At 36.6% G+C, this 18,156-nt stretch overlaps 1 protein-coding gene across 5 annotated transcripts in view; it reads left to right on the top strand.

The window, feature by feature from the left end:
* Nucleotides 1-18,156, top strand: part of GRID2 (glutamate ionotropic receptor delta type subunit 2) — a 679,709-nt gene that overhangs the window by 48,991 nt on the left and 612,562 nt on the right. Inside the window, exon 1 of one of the 5 annotated variants that reach the window (XM_021550297.4) lies at nucleotides 14,358-14,623. The exons of the other annotated variants lie outside the window; for them this stretch is intronic. The gene's annotated coding sequence lies outside the window, so the exon portion shown is untranslated. Of the gene's footprint in view, nucleotides 1-14,357; nucleotides 14,624-18,156 lie in introns of those variants that run through there. 5 annotated transcript variants of the gene reach the window in all.

Here is an 18,156-nt window from a genome sequence, read left to right as displayed (position 1 = left end):
GTCTTCACAGATGCCCTGCTCTTTCTGATAGGAATTAAAAATCAGCTTAATAGGAGTTGAACTGACTGCTATTTCCCCCAGTCATCTGTTGCTATTGAATGTTTTTCCAATTATTGCTTTCCTTGTGACCACAGGACAAAATATCGTGGCTTTGACAGCCTATATGTGAGAAAGCAGAGAAAAATCCTAAGTCTTGAGAGTGCTTCTCTTCCTCTCCCCAAGAGAGATCTACTGTCAGATATACCCTAGAAGTGAGCCTTTGAAATTCTAGTCTAAAATGACTTCAGTCATTTTGCAAGCCCTCTGTCTCACAAATAATGTCATATGCTACCAATAATTGTAGAGAACTGAAATGTGAAAAACTTACTAAGAAGATGTATTTTGGCTGAGGACAAAAGCCATGAAAACCATTACTAAACTAAGGGTATAAAGTGTCATATTTAGCAGGTGGGGAGATAACTGATTAACCATGAACAATGTCTCAGTGATTCGTAAGACTGTTTCAAGGAGAATATGGCATGTGAGGACTTGCAGCGCATTCTATATAATTTCTGTACTGAAATGTACAAAAAATAAGTTATGTGAATGCAGCTGATAGCTGCTAACTGTGAAATAACATAGGCAAGGCTAAATGTCTGAGTAGAGAAAAATACCTCAGAGTGCAATTCCAGTAATCCTTGAAGAAAAGCAAAATCTTGGCCCATAATGTGAGTGCCATTATGAAATGCACAAAATTACACTACTGCAGGAGGCAGGCTGTGCATAGGAACAACTTGTCTTGTGGGGTGTTACACTTTAGCAACAGATATTGTTTCACTGCACCTATACTGGATGTTACAGGGTAATAAAAAATGTGATATTTTGAGGATATCCTCTTGGAGTTGCCAGTAGAACTCTGTCTCAAGAGAAGTCTGTCTACAAGAAATAGAAGAAGCTGATTTTTTTCTGTTTTTATTTCTTTATTGTAGTTGTCCTTTTCTTTTTATTGTGGTTTTTTTTGTTTGTTTGTTTGTTTTTTTTTGTTTTGTTTTGTTTGTTTGTTTTTTTGTTGGTTTGGGTTTTTTTTTTTGTGGTAATTCAGCTAATATTTGGTGGTCTTAGCTTTGCTACTGTTTGTTGACGTGTACCTTATACTTTGCCTTGGACGATTACGGTTAAACTACTCCTGTTGAAGGGACTCAGATTCTTCCCTTACTGGCAAAATTATATGGAATAATTTTTCTTCTGCTGTCCAGGGAACCCAGAATGCAAGCCTACTATTTTTTTTTTTTTTTTACTATTATTTTTACTTTATTTAGTTGTTAGAAAAATCTAGTTGTTTTAAGGGAATTGGTGTAGTATATTTCAAGCCATAACATGCACTTCCCTAAAAGCTTGGGTGCATCAAACCTTTCTTTCCCAAGCATCCTCATTTGTGGTCTCAAATGCAGTGGATATGCTGCCAAATTTTTATAATTTTTTAAAATAGTCATGTAGGAAGAAGTGTAGTAAACTCACCTTTCTGGAATATAGAATTCAAGGTCAAATTAATTTTAAAGTATAGCATAGAAATAAAGCTTTATTGAAATTGCTTTTATAAAGGTGACACCTTTTACAGTGTCCTTTTTAAACTAAAAGAATGTATATTGCATATTTCTGAGGGAATAAAAGTTATGGCCAAACTGCATTTCCTGGAATAGGAACAAATGGATTTTGGAATTTATATTTTTCTGTCAGAGATTTCTGAAACTTGATAACAGTTTCAGTGAAGCTTGATATTCAGTTTCAAGTCATATTTAAAACTTAGTTTCAAACAGTTTTTTTTGCCTTCCGGGCAGGTTGGTAGAGCCTATAAGAAAATGAAAATCCAGAGACAATTGCTAAGACAAAAAGAATAATTCTGTGGTGGTGCAAGAAATTTATTTTCCACTGTCAGCAAAGAAAGTAGACATAAAACTGGAATTAAATAAGTGCTTTTAAGTATCTGGTTAAAGAGTTAAATTCTGTATATTATTTTTACTTTTCACTTCTACTCCCCAAATATTCCTCTGGCATTTCTAGGAAATGAAGAATCAAATCATCGTCATCTAAGTCTAAGTTTTGAATATCTAACTTGAATAATTGATCTGTTCTTTTGAAGTAAGTGGGATCATGTGTTTATAATTAGTCATGTGTTTATGTACTTTGTAATGGACTGATCTTCATTTGCAAGAATACTAAAGTGTTCTGACTTTTAAAAGCCAAAGTTCATATCATCATGTATGTCTGTTACATAACCAGAGCAAAATTTAACACTGCTGCAAATGTGGGGTAACATTTTCAAATTTACATAGGAAATCTGACATTCATTTTGGATGTGTATGGTCATCACATAGAGCAGCACATGAGGAGGAAAAGGTGTCAGCAGTTCTCCTGACTTGAGTATTGCAGTGAATGAGAATTTGCCTTTCTGTACCTGCAGCACAGAACCTTCATGTCCCTGTTCTCTTTGGGGTGGGATGGATGCTCCCAGATGCCCACCCAGGCACTGCCTCACTCCCTTTTCTCACCAGAGTACAAGAAGAGAACAAGATGAGAAAGCTCAGGGAGATTGCTGACCTGCTGTGTCATGAGTAAAGCAGATATGACCTGAGAAAATTTATTGTAGTATTTTGCAAATTAAAAACAGAGTAAGACGATAAGAAGCAAAACCAAACCCACCTTCTCCTTTCCCCTGCCTCTCCCTGCTTTTTCCTTGGCTCAACTTTACTCCTTCATCCCAGCTTCTCTTATCAACTGGACAGTGGCCATCTCCGTCTGTTGGGAATTTATTGTCCTTTGGGGGTTCTCTTAGGGACTTCCTTGTGAAATGCTCCTTTCTTCTAAGGATTCATGTACAGCGGAAATCAAAATCAAATATTTTAGAGCATGATGTGACAACAGTGAAAGTGCTTTCCTCATTTTTGGAAGGGAAAGAATAGAATTAAATTATGTCTCTTGGGTGTCACTGGCTTATCAGAATAATGGAAGCTACAGCACAGACAAGGCATCAGCAGTGAATTGACCATGGCAGTGATAATCATGCATGAGTGTTTGAGTTAACTATTAAGATTTCTGTGTTCAATAAATTAGAAAGTTGGTGAAGGTCTATTTTTATTCTAGGGTGATGAAAAGATGGTGAAATTTTCCTCCAACCCTTCTTGCCTGCTCAGCCTAGGAAAGACTGATGTCAGATATTATGTTAATGTTTATTTTGACCAAAAAAAATCACACAGGGCCATCATGACAACAACTGTTTATGGCCAGCAGATTAATAGCTGTAGTTGCCAAGAGAACACAAATTCTGAAACTAAATTCCAGAGACTGTGCTGGTTCTGGGAAAAAAAGCAAAATAACCAACTTTATATTTTACTAACTTTACCTAAATTATTAATGAAATAAAATTGTTATTACTTGAACCCCTAAGTAACCACCCGCAAGTGAATTTTTAATTGTTAGCTTTAGAAATTGGCTTTTTCCCTTCCACTTAAAGCACAGGTAGTGTTGACTAAAAACCATTAAAATTCAATATTTTGCCTTCAATATCTGCAGATATCAAACTATTAAAATATCAAAATATCAAATATTATTTCTAGTATTCCAGAGTTATGGCTTGCTATTTTCTCTCTGAGTAGTGCTTAAGATGGATTTATTATGAGAGGTAGCAAGACTGTCTCCCCAGCTTTGTACATTTGGACCTAGAATGGACAGAAGTTACTGTAGGCAGAGTATGGCAAAGTACGGGTCAGGCTATTGCTTGAAATCCCAGTCTTAGGTGGGAGGGGCTGAAGGGTAATAGGAACCAAGATGATACTTTCGACCACGTGCATGGGGGACAATGGAAAAGCATGTGAAAAAAAGTGTTGGCAATCCAAAATGCATGTAAAGTTGTCAACCCTCTCCCGTCACCATCAGAGACCTCAAGCATGTTTACTGCAAGGCATGAGACAAAATGCTTCTCTTTTATTTGTGAAGTTAATAGTTCTTTCATTTTGTGTCTCATGGCAAAATATTAGAACTGAGCCCCAACCATATTAATTTGTTTGTGATATTGTGCATTCAATTAATGCCTCTATTTCTATAATGTGCTATTTTAAAAATAATCAATATGACTGTGGAGCATAGCCCTATATAACAAACCAGTCTACTGGTGATCATTATTCTCTTTGATGTAAAGCAGAATATAAACAACATATATACATACTTTTATGCACATATTCTGTATTAATCTTTATGCTGATCAGAACTCATCATCATAGCATGTTTCATCTTAATATATACACTAAATGCATTTAGTCATGTATTTCTGCCTGTATTTGCAAACATTAGTAGAGGAGGTGACACTTTTGAGAGAATAATACCTGGAGAATTATGGTTGTTGTTATGGGGATACTTAACTGGCATACAGCATTGGTATCTTTTTTTTCCTTCATTAACAGAAAAAATAGGTTAGTGTAAAAAAAATGAAAACAATTAAAATAGTTTGTAAAAGTTAAAGGATAAATCACTAAAAGCATTTTCTGAAATTTTCTTGGCTTGAGGTTGTTTTCATAGTTAAGATGTTTTTCAAAATGTTGGAGGCTTTGTTACAATATTTTCTTTCTTACTCTAATGAACATGTAAAGTTTGTGACCAAAAGTTTGAGTTATTTCCACAAATTTTAGTTATGGTTTTCTACTTTTTTTTTTTTTTTTTTTTTTAAACTGGATGCTCTTCCCTACAATGCGGAGAGAAAAATAGGTGAAACACAACATAGCAATTTTTGAAATATTATTTTGGCTGTTGAGGCAGATGTTTAGACAGGTTTTCTAGTACTTGCGACACTACTGCCAGGTAGTGTAGGCTGCTAAGTACAGAGTTTACTTAAAAAATTAAGGCTGTGGGATGTCTTTGGCTACAGCATCAGCAAAAGTATTAAAAACGTTGAGTATTTCCCAAGGACACTATTTCTTTATCAGAGTTTAGCTGCAGTTTATAATTTTCATCACTTAGACACATCCCCTCAATATATTTAATATCCATGATGCTATGTAGGGTTGCCCAACTTAAATGTAGTGTTGTGTGGTTTTAATAGAGGATTGCTTCTCTGTGCATTCTTCTCATTCACTGGAGTTTTTTGTATATTTTTTGTTTATGAACTTTTTTACAAGGCATTGTTATCATTGTGAAGTAAATTTCATGCATTGGTGGTAGAACATTCTTGGAAATTAGTTTTCACCTAGTAGAGGTGAAAAAAGAGGCTTTAGAGAAAGGTTTGGGTTTTTGTCTGGACCAAGACAACATTGCATTTTAAGTTTAGTCATCCTTTACAATATCTAAGCACCACATTCAGAGGCAAAACTATCTCAGATATTATTACAATATAATTTAATTCAAGAAGCTGATCATCTGGTTAGGAAAAAGTGTTAGGACTTGAGAAGGACAGAACGTACTTAAGATGTTGAAATCCTCATAAATAAGCTGTTTCTTGCATGATGCTTGTTTTATACAGAAACTAACAGAATGATATCTGTGATGATCATGTATTAATAATGAAGATTAAACAGATGTTCTGCAAAATGGATTTCTTGTGAAATGTTAAATTTGTTTAAGGAAAGAAAACAGGGTTAGATCCTCATATAAATCACAGCTCCACAGAGAACAGTAACAGATGCTGAAAAACAATTCTGTATCCATGAAGGTAGTTTGGACATTTTGGCCCTAGTTAATGAAAGGTTGAATTTGTTAATGGTACATTTAGACTGAAAATGTGCATTTCCACCTCTCTTAAGTGCATTTTGTACTTAGATCTGGAAATGGTTTTAATCTGCATAGCTTAACATCGTTGCCACTGTATTGTCCTGTAGCAATATCGACTCCCATTTATTAGTTGTTGGAAACAAATGCAATTCCTGTAATAACTGAATAAAGAAAGCCCTACAGCTCCTTCCAGCCTATCTCAGTATAATAATTTTGGCTGAAATACAAGATAAATTAGTTCTGATTGAATTTAATTATGACTGTGGAAAACCTAGTCTGCAAGGGCAGAATGACTGTGCAGGGGAGTCACAGTATCACTTCTGTGCCTGGCTTTATGGGGGTATTTTATGAACGGTGTATAAAACTGCAAGTATAGTTACATTAATGGAGATGGGCACAACCTAAAGTAAATTTTTATTAATTGTGTTTGGTGGGAAAGTGGAAATTTTGGTAAAAGTACCCCACGGAGTCAAAGCACTGTTTAACTCTTTGCCTGGTGGAATTCTACAGATGCAGAGAGTGATATTTTTGCTTGTCTCCATTCAGCAGCTGTATAAGATATGCATGAAATATATAACATTTACCTGCTTAGAATATCAGGAAGGTTGCTTCCATTGTATAATGAATGAAAAATACTGCTTTTCATGATAGAATGTGATAGGTTTTGTGCTCATGAAGAGAAATTGAATAATTTTTATACAAATTATTTCAGTACAGTTTATAAACATAGTCATTTAATCATGTTGGTATTACAGCAAAGGATTTTGAATGTAGCCTTCTTAAAGTTGGGGGCTGGGGAGCATATAATGCAGACATTGGAGTGCATTCCTCTCTGCTCTTTTTACACAGCCTTGAATTCAGGAGTGGGATGACATTATGGCATTATGCTCTGGTTAATTGTAAAAATCCCAGCAGCAGAAGCAAAACAGCAGGTTGCTGTGGTTTTATTATGAAGTACAGTTAATTTAAATAATTATTTAAATAAAGATACTTCTTTCTGATTGTGTGTTGTCACTGAAGTCCAGGTACCCAGAGAGGTTGCCTTCAGTACAGGCACAGACTTGGAAGTGGAGGTGAGTTAAAGTAGCAGGTGGAGTGTGTCTGACAGAAGGAAAGGAGAGAGAAGTCAACAGATGTAACAATGAAAAAATGCAAACAAAAAACCTTCTTCAGATATATCAGTGGTTAACAGTTTTAAAACTAGGCTTTAACTAGATGCACTTGAGACCTTCTGTATGGCTTTGGGAAAAATTCTCAGGCTAAACCAGTGCAATCACACACCCACACTGCCACCCACCAGGTTTATTTTTAGCTTGCTTCTTTGTCACCTTCTCTGTATCTTGGCTAGGATGCATTAAACTTTCCCCTATTATACTGTAGATTTCTTCAAACCTTGCAATTCTGTATCGTGTTTTAGTCTTGTGTGGTTTTTTTACTTAGGTTTTTGGTAAATAGAATTTAACAAATGTTCCAGTTCCTGTCTGTACAAAACCCTCAGTTGTTATGAAACATGCATGGTAAGTAACTGTACTTCCCCTAGGTGTATTCCCTTTAGACTGAGATCCATATATTCATGATTGCTTTTTGTGATCTCGTCACAATTGTTTGGCTCCCCAGTGGCTGCAGGATTAGAGAGTAAATTTAAATGCCACTTCAAATAAGCAGTTGTTTATCATCCCATTAGTTCATGTGTGTTGCCTTTTTCTTTTCTGTTGAAGAACAAAAGCAATTCTATATAAACAGAACACTAGAATCCTGGTTGAAGAATGACTTGGATTCTGGTGGACTGAATCTTTTGAACTGCATAGATCAGCAATAGGGCAAAGGTAGTTTCTGCCAGGAGAGTCCTGTCAGTGGAACCTGTCTAGGCAAAGATGTATACTAATTTATAAGTAGCTGCAATGTTTTTTACAGAAGCTGTCTCTTCATAACTTTTATCTGCTAATAGTGTTGTCTCCTTGAGGCAGCAGAATAGTACTGATGTTATGGGCTATATAACATGTTGAGGTAAAGAAGATGGTTTTGTGGATTGAATTCTGTGGTCAATCAGACAAGATGATAATTTCAGTTTTCTTCCTATTGTCGTTCTTCTTCTCCAAAATAAACATACATTAGCTCAAATGAAAGCCATTCCTAAAGTGCACAGAGGAAATATATTCTGAGTGATGATCCATGTTTTCAGGGCCAGGCTGCTCTCTACCAGCGCTGCATTAAAAGGCAGTTGTGGCCAGTTGTGCTTCTTGTGACCCATTTGTGTTACAAATCGGGAGCTGCCTCTAGTGAACTGCACACTCAGTAAAATTCCCCCTTCCTGATGGCTGTCTGAGCCCTAGCTGCCCAGCCATAGAGAAGCTGTTGTAAGCATTCTGTCCCACTCTATACAATTAACAGGCAGTGTTAAACCCTTTGGCTCCTTAACAGAGCATGCCTATGTCTACACTCCCTTAGCAAAGACACTGCTAAATAAACCACACTGTCTTGATCTTCAAAATGTTCTGAATTGCCCCGGATCACGAGTAACTGCGTTGTGCATCCGAGCACGCCTTGAGTTCTTTGAGAGTACTGTAATTGGATTAGCAAAATTCAGGCTTGATTAATTAATCACTGTAATCAGGTTACTAAACAATTCACAAAGATTTTGATAACTCGGTTCTGAGGGGATGACTAATGGCTTCTTAGGAAGGATTAAAGAACAGCTGACCCTGCTTTGGGCAGAAGATTGGAGCAGGTGACCTGCTGAGATCCCTTTAAACTTGTATTATTCTCTGATTTTATGAAAAATTATTAGTAGGGCAGATCTTCACATGGCATGGTTGGCAAGCCTTCCATCAGAAACAATAAGCCCAGGTCATTTCACACTCACCCTGAATTTGTTATGCCACTAATAACTTTTTAATTTTTTTTTTAAACTAGCAAATTTTAATTTTCATACTGCTAAAAATGCCTTTCACTTGGGGTCTTAAATTATGTTATAAATATTAGTTGTTCCTCAGGTTTCTTTGTAATATTGTAAAGTACCATAGACTTCAGTTATAGAATAATTAGTTGCACAGCTTGGAAGATAATTCAGGAGTCCTAAAATTCAGCTCCAGCTATAATCAGTTAATTTACACTCCACACACACATCATACTGATTTTCTCTGCATCAGGATATGCATGCTGCTCACCAAATTTTGTGTAAATAAACGTCTTTATTCAAAATTAGATGTATATTCATTAAAAAAGGGCTTTATGCCTCAGACAGAGCAACTGTTCCAAATGTGAAAATTACATAACTGTCACACACTGTGACATTCAGTATAGTATTTCATGACATACAACATTGGCATTCATGAAAGCTCTGGGGAAAAAAAAATATGCAGGACAAGAGCAATTACATAGTCCTTTAATTCTGCTTGTGCTAGTTTTGTATTTTCTGTCTCAAAATATTGCAGGCCTAAAAAAATATTTTGATGTTTAAAACACACAATGTGTCACAACAACAGCCTAAGAAAGGAGATTCAAAGGCAAAGGAAGAAGGATCATCCCTTGTTTGCCCTTTGTATTTATCAGCATCTTTGTCTTGTTCTGTCTGCCAGAAAGTTATGGGTAAAATGGAGTCAAGGTGAAATGAAGTTTTTGTGAGGCCAGCTGTCATCCAAACCAGCTGGCCATCCAAACCAGGATCAGCCTCTGTAAATTACTATGAGATTTAGATAACCTATTGTAATATCTTGTTAGAAGCAGTGGAATGATCCAAATGGTGTGTATGTTACCTTCTAACAGCTCACAGTTCAACTGTAATTTTTGATCCTTTGAGTCTGAAAAAGCTACAGTTTACCGGCTGTGGGAAATGCAGTGGAGATTTCCTAGTCTGGTAGTAATTTGTTACCTTAAATCTTAATGAAATGCACTTTCAGCTGTTACTTTCATCTTTGAATCCACACTATGGCTGATTTCCAGAGCAGATGCAGAGCTGCCTTTTCCCTCATCCATTCTACAGCACAGTGAAAACTGCAGTTTTTCCCCATGTACTGTGCACAGTATATGATATCTTTTATCATAATGTTTATTCCCAGACATCTTTGAGTGGATTTGTACAGAGTAACTGACATGAAGCAAGTCTGTGTTGCAGTCCAATAATTTTCTGGTGTTGAAGCAAGAGTGCAGGGGCAGGTGTTATGTTCTGTTAAGGTCTGGTTATTAAAATTATTAGAGAGCTATCTCTGCCCAAATAAAGTGCAAACATGACCATATGCTGAAGTCAATAGTATGGATTTTTATTTAACAGCCAATGTGGGGAAGAGGTAGAAAGAAATAGGAGAATGACAGAGAGAAGAGAGTGACAGAGAGATTAAGTAGAGAAAACGTCACCACTCTGTGGATCCTGACGGCATTTTGTTGGTACTCTTCTGATCTTAGTGCTGAGGGCCTCATTCTTCTGCAAGTGCCAGTTGCAGTCTGGACCCAGTGGAGGAAGCTGAGACGACACAGAGCCCTGTGGGTTTCACATTCACTCAAGTTCAGGTGGGAATGCCCAGGTCCCTCCCTGGGGCAGGGAGTTTTACACTGGGTGATTTAACACTTCTTATCCCCTCCTGTAGAAGTGCCTCAGCCCCAGCAGCTGAAGTCTCTTGTGGTGGGAGTGAGGTTGCCAGACTGGCTCCTGTGTGGTCAGACAGGAAAGTTGCCTTCACACCAGGTGTGCATGGAGGGGTCAAATGAGGTGGAATCTTTCTCATTCTGCATGTGGGAAGTAGTGTCTGAAGCAAAACTGCCTGAGAGCAAGGGGGTTGACTTATTTGTAAAATAGCGTGTCAGACAACCATGACTCAGGAGAACTCAGATTTTCAGTCATGATTCAAAATCTTATCTTTATATTATACTGAAATCCCAATGAGATTCCTTAGCTCAGCTAAATGTGTCTTGAAAATTTAGATGGGTAAATGCATAGGAGACAAATAGATGGTCTTTTCTACCCAGTGTAAAAAAAGATAAATCATCAATCTCTTTTCTGAAGATTTTAGAGAAAAGAAAGTAATAGGACATTTTCTTATTTCCATTTGCCAATACACCACATAGAGTAGGACAAAAAACTAGAGAATAGGAAGAAAAAGTGACAGCACATTTTTCTTCCTATATAAAGCCTGAAGAATATTTTTCTGTCACACCTGATTATATAAAAAGTTAAACATGACCCTTTTTCTCTTGATTTGTCCCTAAAAAACCACACAATGCAAACAATGAGATTAGCTTTTATTAAAGAAAACTTAGATTTTAATAGCTTACTTAAAACTCTATGTTACTCTTTAAATATCCTTTTGCTGCTTAAAAAAAAAATCCAGTGTCACTAGAAGCATTGCCTTGTGTTTATCTCACAGAATTTCTAAAAATGCTGCTGCTTTAATCAATCCTATTTCACTAACTTCTTTATAGTACATTCTTGGGTCTTGCTGCTTAGAAGCAGTTGAGGAGAAAAAACATTTTAAAATAGTAAAAATAATGCGTTTGAATGTTTCCTCTCCCCTTGCTTACTTAAGCTAAAAGAAATGTGAGAATATGTGGCATACTTGAAAGATGGGGCTTTTTAAATTTTCCTCTTCTGTTTTGCCTGGTTTTTAGTAGTCAGGAAAGACTATTATAGTAATAGAAAATAGTTTCACCTTAATTAAATATATTCTATTTCAACAATAGTTACAGAAGTTTTCCTATAATAACATTTTTCTTAGTTCTAAATATCATTTCATATATCATATTTGTTGTCATTGAAGTCTTGGAAATTTAACTTGTACATTTATTTCTATAGTGAAAGTGCTGAGACATAAAGGGAGATAAACGTCCTAGATGTTTTCTGGTCTGTGAGGGGATGGGAAAGAAGAAGTAGAAATGGAGAAAACATAATTTACATTGTACATAGAAGTATGCATTTTTAAAAGTGTTTATATTCCCTTCTTAGGGAATTAATTGTGTCTGTTCCATTGAGAACACTCGTCAACTTAAAGCTCTTTAAATTTTACAGACAAATAATTAACAAGAGACTTGGATGCTGTCATCTACATTAACACTTTTCTGATGGAAGTTACTTAGTGTAAAACTACCTTGTGCCACTCCTACCTGCTTCACTGCTACAGGAATTTGGCCACCTTGCAATCAGACAGGAGCATGGCTTGCTCCTTGAAAAGCAGAAGAGTGTTTGTGACAATGTGGACATACTTCATAACTGGTAAAATCAGCTGAGCTTCATCTTCCCTCAGGGATGGCAGGTGGAAGAAAGGGCTCTCTGAGAGCGGCTCTGTGCTCTAACTTATTTCAGGCAGCAGGAGCTCATGATAAAGTGGATACAGCTGTGTGAAAGGGGAGGTGATGGAAACACCTCAGCTAATGACTCACACCTGGTTTGCATTAAGGGGGAGGTACCTTTAAGATAAATTTTGTGTGGGTGTGGGGGTGTTTTTGGTGACTTCTCTGTGAAGATGTAGTTTCTGCTGGTGTATAAGGGAGGAAGGAGTAATATGGATATTTCTCTAAGTTAGCTCACCTCTGGGAGCATTGTCACAACTTATTTATGGTAAGTGGGTTTTATTCCCGGATGCTATGTATTTTACTGTCTGAGGGATGAGTTCTTTGGTGGAGGCTGCAGATGGGGGTAGGTCTTAGGGACAAAAAGAAAACTCTTATCTCTAGGCCTTGGTTCAGCATTTAACTCTGTTTTTTCCCCTAATAAAAGACTTTATAATACCCGCATTGTGTACAAATAAGTAAAAATGGAAGCTACCACTACCAAAAGTGCTAGCTGTTATTGTAGCATGTATCAAGCAGATGCTTGATGCTGTTGTGTGTGTTTAAGGGAGTTATTTGGGTTAGTGTCCAAAGTGTTTCTTTAAATGAGTTTTTGATATGCAGTTTTCTGGCCTCTTTGCTGCAAGATGTTAACTTAGTTCTTAGAGAGATTTAACATAGTTTCGTCCTTAGTTGTACTGCTATTTATGAAGGCACAATAAGTCCTAGTGGAACAGGAGTTGTTGATTTTTGCCAAAGCCATGTAAAGAACTCCAGACATTGCTGCATAATCTGTGTCACTAAAATACTCTGTCAGTGGAATCTGGACACTTTGTAAATGGCACAAATGGTGTTTAAGGAGTGTGTAGGTGCTTTCACAAAAGATCTATTTGCCCTTGGCAATTTGAAATGGTATGTAAGCCAAGTGTTTTTGGTTTTTCTTGCTATTACTTCCTTTGCCTTCTCTGCCTGTGCCAGAAACATTGTTTAGATGCCAAATTTGCCATTTGTGCCCATCCTCTGACTGTACAATTTACCTCAGCAGTATAATTAAAATTACTGCCTAGATTACAGCTGAATTAAGTTCCTACCCAAGGCTCTTTGTGTCAATCTGGTTTTTGTGTTTTTTTAAGTGACCTCAAAAGGGACCTCATGTGTTTTGGTCTAGGCATTCAAAATGAATCCACAAACTTTGACTAAATTTTTGTTTTTTCCAAGAATTTTTTTTAAGACAAGAACGACTTCTTCATTATTCTTTATGTAAACCACAGTTACCTAACTGAGCCAGTTTGGTACTGTTTTCAATCCCAAGTTAGTTGTCTTATCCAGACTTAGCCTTATAAGTTGCATAGGCAAGTAGGGCAATGCTAGTAATGTGCTTTGGAGTTCAAACCAAAAGTGCCCTTTTGGTCTAGCTTTTCTGATTTGTTATGTGGTGATGAACACCTGGTATACTAGGTGATACTTTAAAATCATGTGTTGTATGTAAAATGCTGACTTTTTTCCTACAGGGTATTTGAAAAACCAAGTATCCAATACCTGTTCCCAGAGCTGTTCAGTCAGAGTAATGTCTCAGTTTAGACATCTTGGTTACAAGAATTATTAATGTAAAATTCAATTCTGTTTTCCTGCAACATGTCCTCAGAAAACTCTTTGCTCAAAACTTTTCATGCATCTGCAGTTTTATATGTGAAATTTGCAAAATAAAGCAATTTGTCAGCAGAGATCCAGTTGGATTAAGAATAGAGTTAAGCTAAATTAATGTGCAGTGAGGTTGATTTTACATGATGATACCTTGTGTGTAACATGTACTGTCTTATGAGAGTGAAAAACCTGTTCTAACTGGGACTTTCAAATACCACTTTCAGAACTAAATTGTAGTTTTGCCTATATTTGCTTCAGTCTCTTGGTTTTTATTTTCTTAACATATCTTTATCTTTTTTTCTTTTCACTGTTTTGTACAGAACAAAGTCACAATTACATATCTATCATGTTTTTATTAAAATGATTTTTCTGTTTAATCAATGTAATTTTGCTTTTGGTAATGATGCTGAGCTTTTGATTGTCTTTTGGTAAAGCTTACTGGAAATCAGTTTGCTTCATTGCTTCCCAGCAGAAATTGAGGAAATAAATACTGTGCTAAAAAACCAAAAAGATGGCTCTCACAGTCGCTGGAAAAGATCTTTGCCCTTTGGGGAAAATTTACTCTGGGTAGAGCCCCAGCTTAGAAAAAAAGTGGTCCTAAAAAACATATAACCAACTTCATTGGTCTGGAGTGAAAGTGAGAATTTTGGTCTCATGTTTACTTCTTTTTACATCTAATTCAGCAGTGTTTAAGCAACTAGCTAGTTGTAAGGGCATGAAAAGCCCAAAAGATTTTTAATCAAAGCCTTAATCTGTAAGACAATGAGCTCTTATTTCTTTTGAGGAAAGGAACATTGGTGTTTGGGACAGCAAAAGAGTTATATTTCTTTTCTAAGGAATTCAAAGCATTTCTATTTGTTTCAGGAGATTATTGATGAGAATTATATTTGCTGCTTTGAAGCAAGAGTTGGTACCAGAGAGTAATTTTTGGTGTTGGAAATGGTAACATATTGTGGAAGAGATTCAAGAAAGAATTATTGTTAATGTAAGTTTACTTAATTCCTTTTCACCAAGCTAACTCAATACTATTGTGACATCTTTTAGCTACTGCATTTCAGTCTCCTTTTAATGCAAAGTTTATGCTGGGTAAATGCCATCTTTTGATTTCTGATGAGGATAGTATTCAGCAAGTGTCTGAAAGGATGGGTTTGGGTTTTAGGTTCCTTTAGAGGTTCTTTTATTGTAGTTTTGTGTGTTTGTTTTGGTGGGTTTCTTTGTTTCCCCTTTGGGATGTAGTGATCCCTTGGATGATTCCTTGAAAAATAATAAGACTTCCAGTAGAGTAGGAATAAGGTGTGTATTTGAAGTCAGTAAGACTATCACATCATGTAAGGCAGTAGCTTTGTGTATTGGTGGAGGGGTATGTTCTGTGCTTTGCTGCAGGCAAGCCAGTGTCAGGACAAAGCATTCAGTTATACTTCTGTGAATGATACTGTTTGGGTGATGAATTACTTGCTGCATGTAGAATATTTTTTCTTTGTTTCTCTTTGTGGGAATTAATGTATAACTAACCTTAGAGCATGGGCAAAACAGCCCATGCCAAATTATTTTTGTATATTTTGAGCATAACTCATGTCAGTGATAATTAAAGTTTGAGAACAACCTTAGTACTTTTGCACTTAAATAATGAGGGTTATGCTGTCTTCCTGCAGAATATCCACATATGTGCTCTGGGCAATTCTTGAATATAACATTTACTTCTGCAGTATAGCAAACAGCTCTAGAAAAATCACTGCTGTAGCAGCTGGAGCTAAATGTTCAGCTAAATGCTTTTAGATAAAATGAGCATTTTAAAATTTACTTCCTGTCTTGTCATTCCTATGATCCTTACTGCATCCCATAAGAAACAAGTGGCACAGTTTGGGGTGAAATAACTCTATGTAACTGATTTATTTTTCTTTAGATTATGTGTTTTTTTCTTGGGCTTTGAAGTAGGAGATATATTGGTGTGTTAGACTGCTTATTTCCTGAGACAATGACCAAACTGTGGAGCATCTGAGAGTTAGCAGGTTATTTAAACTATTGCTTGTATTTGCTAATGATTCAGATGTTTCTGTTCTTCATACATCATTAATGATGCTTTTTGCTAAATTGCCTCTCCAAACTAAATAATGCTAGAGAAATTAGCAACTTTCTTCTAATTTGATAGTCAAATACATTAGTCCTCAAATCAGTTGTTCAGGCATTTGAAAAGGCAGCTTCATTAGCAGTACAAGGGTATAATAATCACACAGAAAGGATTTTCTTGCTGTTCTATCTAGAGTTTCTTTGGGTGTATGACTTAGAATTGCAGAATCACTGAGGTTGGAAAAGATCTCAGGAGGTATTTAGCCTGCTCAAAGCAGAGACAGCATTAAGTTAAGACCATTCCTGTCTGGAGCTGTAAAATCTCTGAGGACAGAGATTCCAGAACCTTTCTGATTCTGAAGCTTTGTTATCTTCAACAAGGGTGAAACCTTCTGTGCCCACTACCCTTAATCCAGTTGCAACCATCTATTTATGGCAGGGTGGATGTCTCTCAACCTTCCACTATGCACCACCATGAATAACCTGGCTCTGTTTTCTCAGCAGCCTCCCTGTAGTACTGGAGCTCTGCTCTAATCCCCCAGGAGCCTTCTTTTCTTCAAGGCTGAATAGAGCCTATATTCTCAAATCCTGTTTTCTACACCCTCTGACCATCCTGGCTGCCTTCCAGTGGATTCACTTGAGTTCCCTGCAGTTTTTCCTGTTATAGCCCACTAGGCTATCTGCCTTCATTTAGTCCAGAGTCCTGTGCTGGCTCATCTTTAGCCAAACATCCACAAGGGTCCTTCTTTGACTCTCCACAGAGCTCCTAACCAGGTGCTCTAGGCCTAGTGATACTGGTGAAAAAAGTCAGTGCATGCAGGACTTGAGCTGTCCTTGTGTGGTTCCTCATGCTGTATTTATCTAGATTGCATTGTTTAATTTGTACTTTGTGGTACAGTGTTTCTTGCAATCCACTTTCACAAAAGGAAAACAACGTAATAAGGTGGACTAGAAGTTTTAAGTTGCTATGCAATTCTTTGTCTGCTTGATACGGGATTACAATGCTATTGTATGACGGTGCTGAGACATACCACACATATATTTTCTTTAAATTTCATATGGTATTATGCATTAACTGCAAAAGTATTTATATTTTTTTACAGTATTAAGTGTATTAAGTATTATCACTTGGAGGAAAGAGAAAAATGCCTTAATTGTTAAGACATTCACTTGCAAATTAAGAGGCTTGTACCTTGTCACAGATTCCTTTATCTACCTTTAACAAAGATTCTGTTTGTATTCCTCAGTTTTATTTTTTTCTTTCTTCCCAGCAAGCTGTCAGGGCATGTTATTTCTTCTGCTACCTCTAATGAACAAATAGTAGAGCTATGGAATCTTCTCGTTATATAACTTACCAGAGCCGTGATTCCAGATTAGATTTTTATTAAATTGGCATGAAAGTTGAGGAATAAGGTAACACAGAAAAATAAATAATGGCTTTGGCTGAGATGAAAGAACACACCTTTGTGCAAGTCAAGGCTATAATGAGATATAGAAAAGCCACGGTAAAATTAACATCTTCTTGTTGGCACTGTGGGACACTATTAAGTAACATTTGGAGAATGTAATAAATAGTCACTAGCAATAAAGTCTTGGCTTTTTGTAGAGCCTTGTGCTTTTTCATGGTGAGTGCCATTTCAAATCAGGTTCTACAAAGTACAAAATTACCCAAATTTCCACTTAACCTCAGTAATCATTAGCACAAACAATTATTTTTTGTTCCATTTCAAAGAATGTTGGAGGTGCTTTTTAATAGCTAGTTTGACCGTCTCTTTTTTCACAGAAACATGTGGCCAGGTTTCCTTGCACCCTTGGAAATCTTAATGATTCTGTGTTTAACCATTCTTTGTCTTCTGTTCCTCCTGCCTTTATTAGAGACATAACAAACATGGAACAATGTACTTGTGATGGCTTCTGTCTACTGTTAGACTTCATGCTGCTAATCTAGCTTGCAGATCATGGCCAGTGAGTCCTGTTTAGTCACTTTTAGTGGTGGCAAAGGTTATAACAGATCAGTTCATGCAGAACTTGATCCAAGCATTCCTCAGCTCCAGAACTGAGCTATTGAGCCTAGAATTCCTCTGTGGGACAGGAGGAGGATGTTTTGAAAGGAGGATCCATCTGCATGTTTGCTGCCATTCAAAAGAACCAGAGGGAGAGTAAGTGAGGAAAACTGAACTGAGTGGATGTTTTTTAGACAGCAGGGGCTAAGTGTTCCACATAAGTGGCCATATTATCTTGCAGGCATCAATGCTTGCAGAACTGCTCACTGCTACTATGTGGACTCTCTGAAGGTGGAAGAGAGTCACTCAGAAAATGAGTGCAACTCTTTTTGAAAAGGAAAATCTTATCTGTAATGGCTGTAGTGCTTGGTTTTCTTTATTGTATCCTGATTTCTGATTATTCCTGTATGATGAAAAATGATGTGGGTTTTTTATAATTTTATAGGTT

The sequence above is a fragment of the Lonchura striata genome, chromosome 4 (assembly GCF_050655825.1).
Source record: "Lonchura striata isolate lonStrDom1 chromosome 4, ASM5065582v1, whole genome shotgun sequence".
Classification (NCBI taxonomy): Eukaryota; Metazoa; Chordata; class Aves; order Passeriformes; family Estrildidae; genus Lonchura; species Lonchura striata.
Note: the sequence above shows the minus strand (reverse complement) of the source record. Positions and strands in the feature narration are given on the sequence as shown.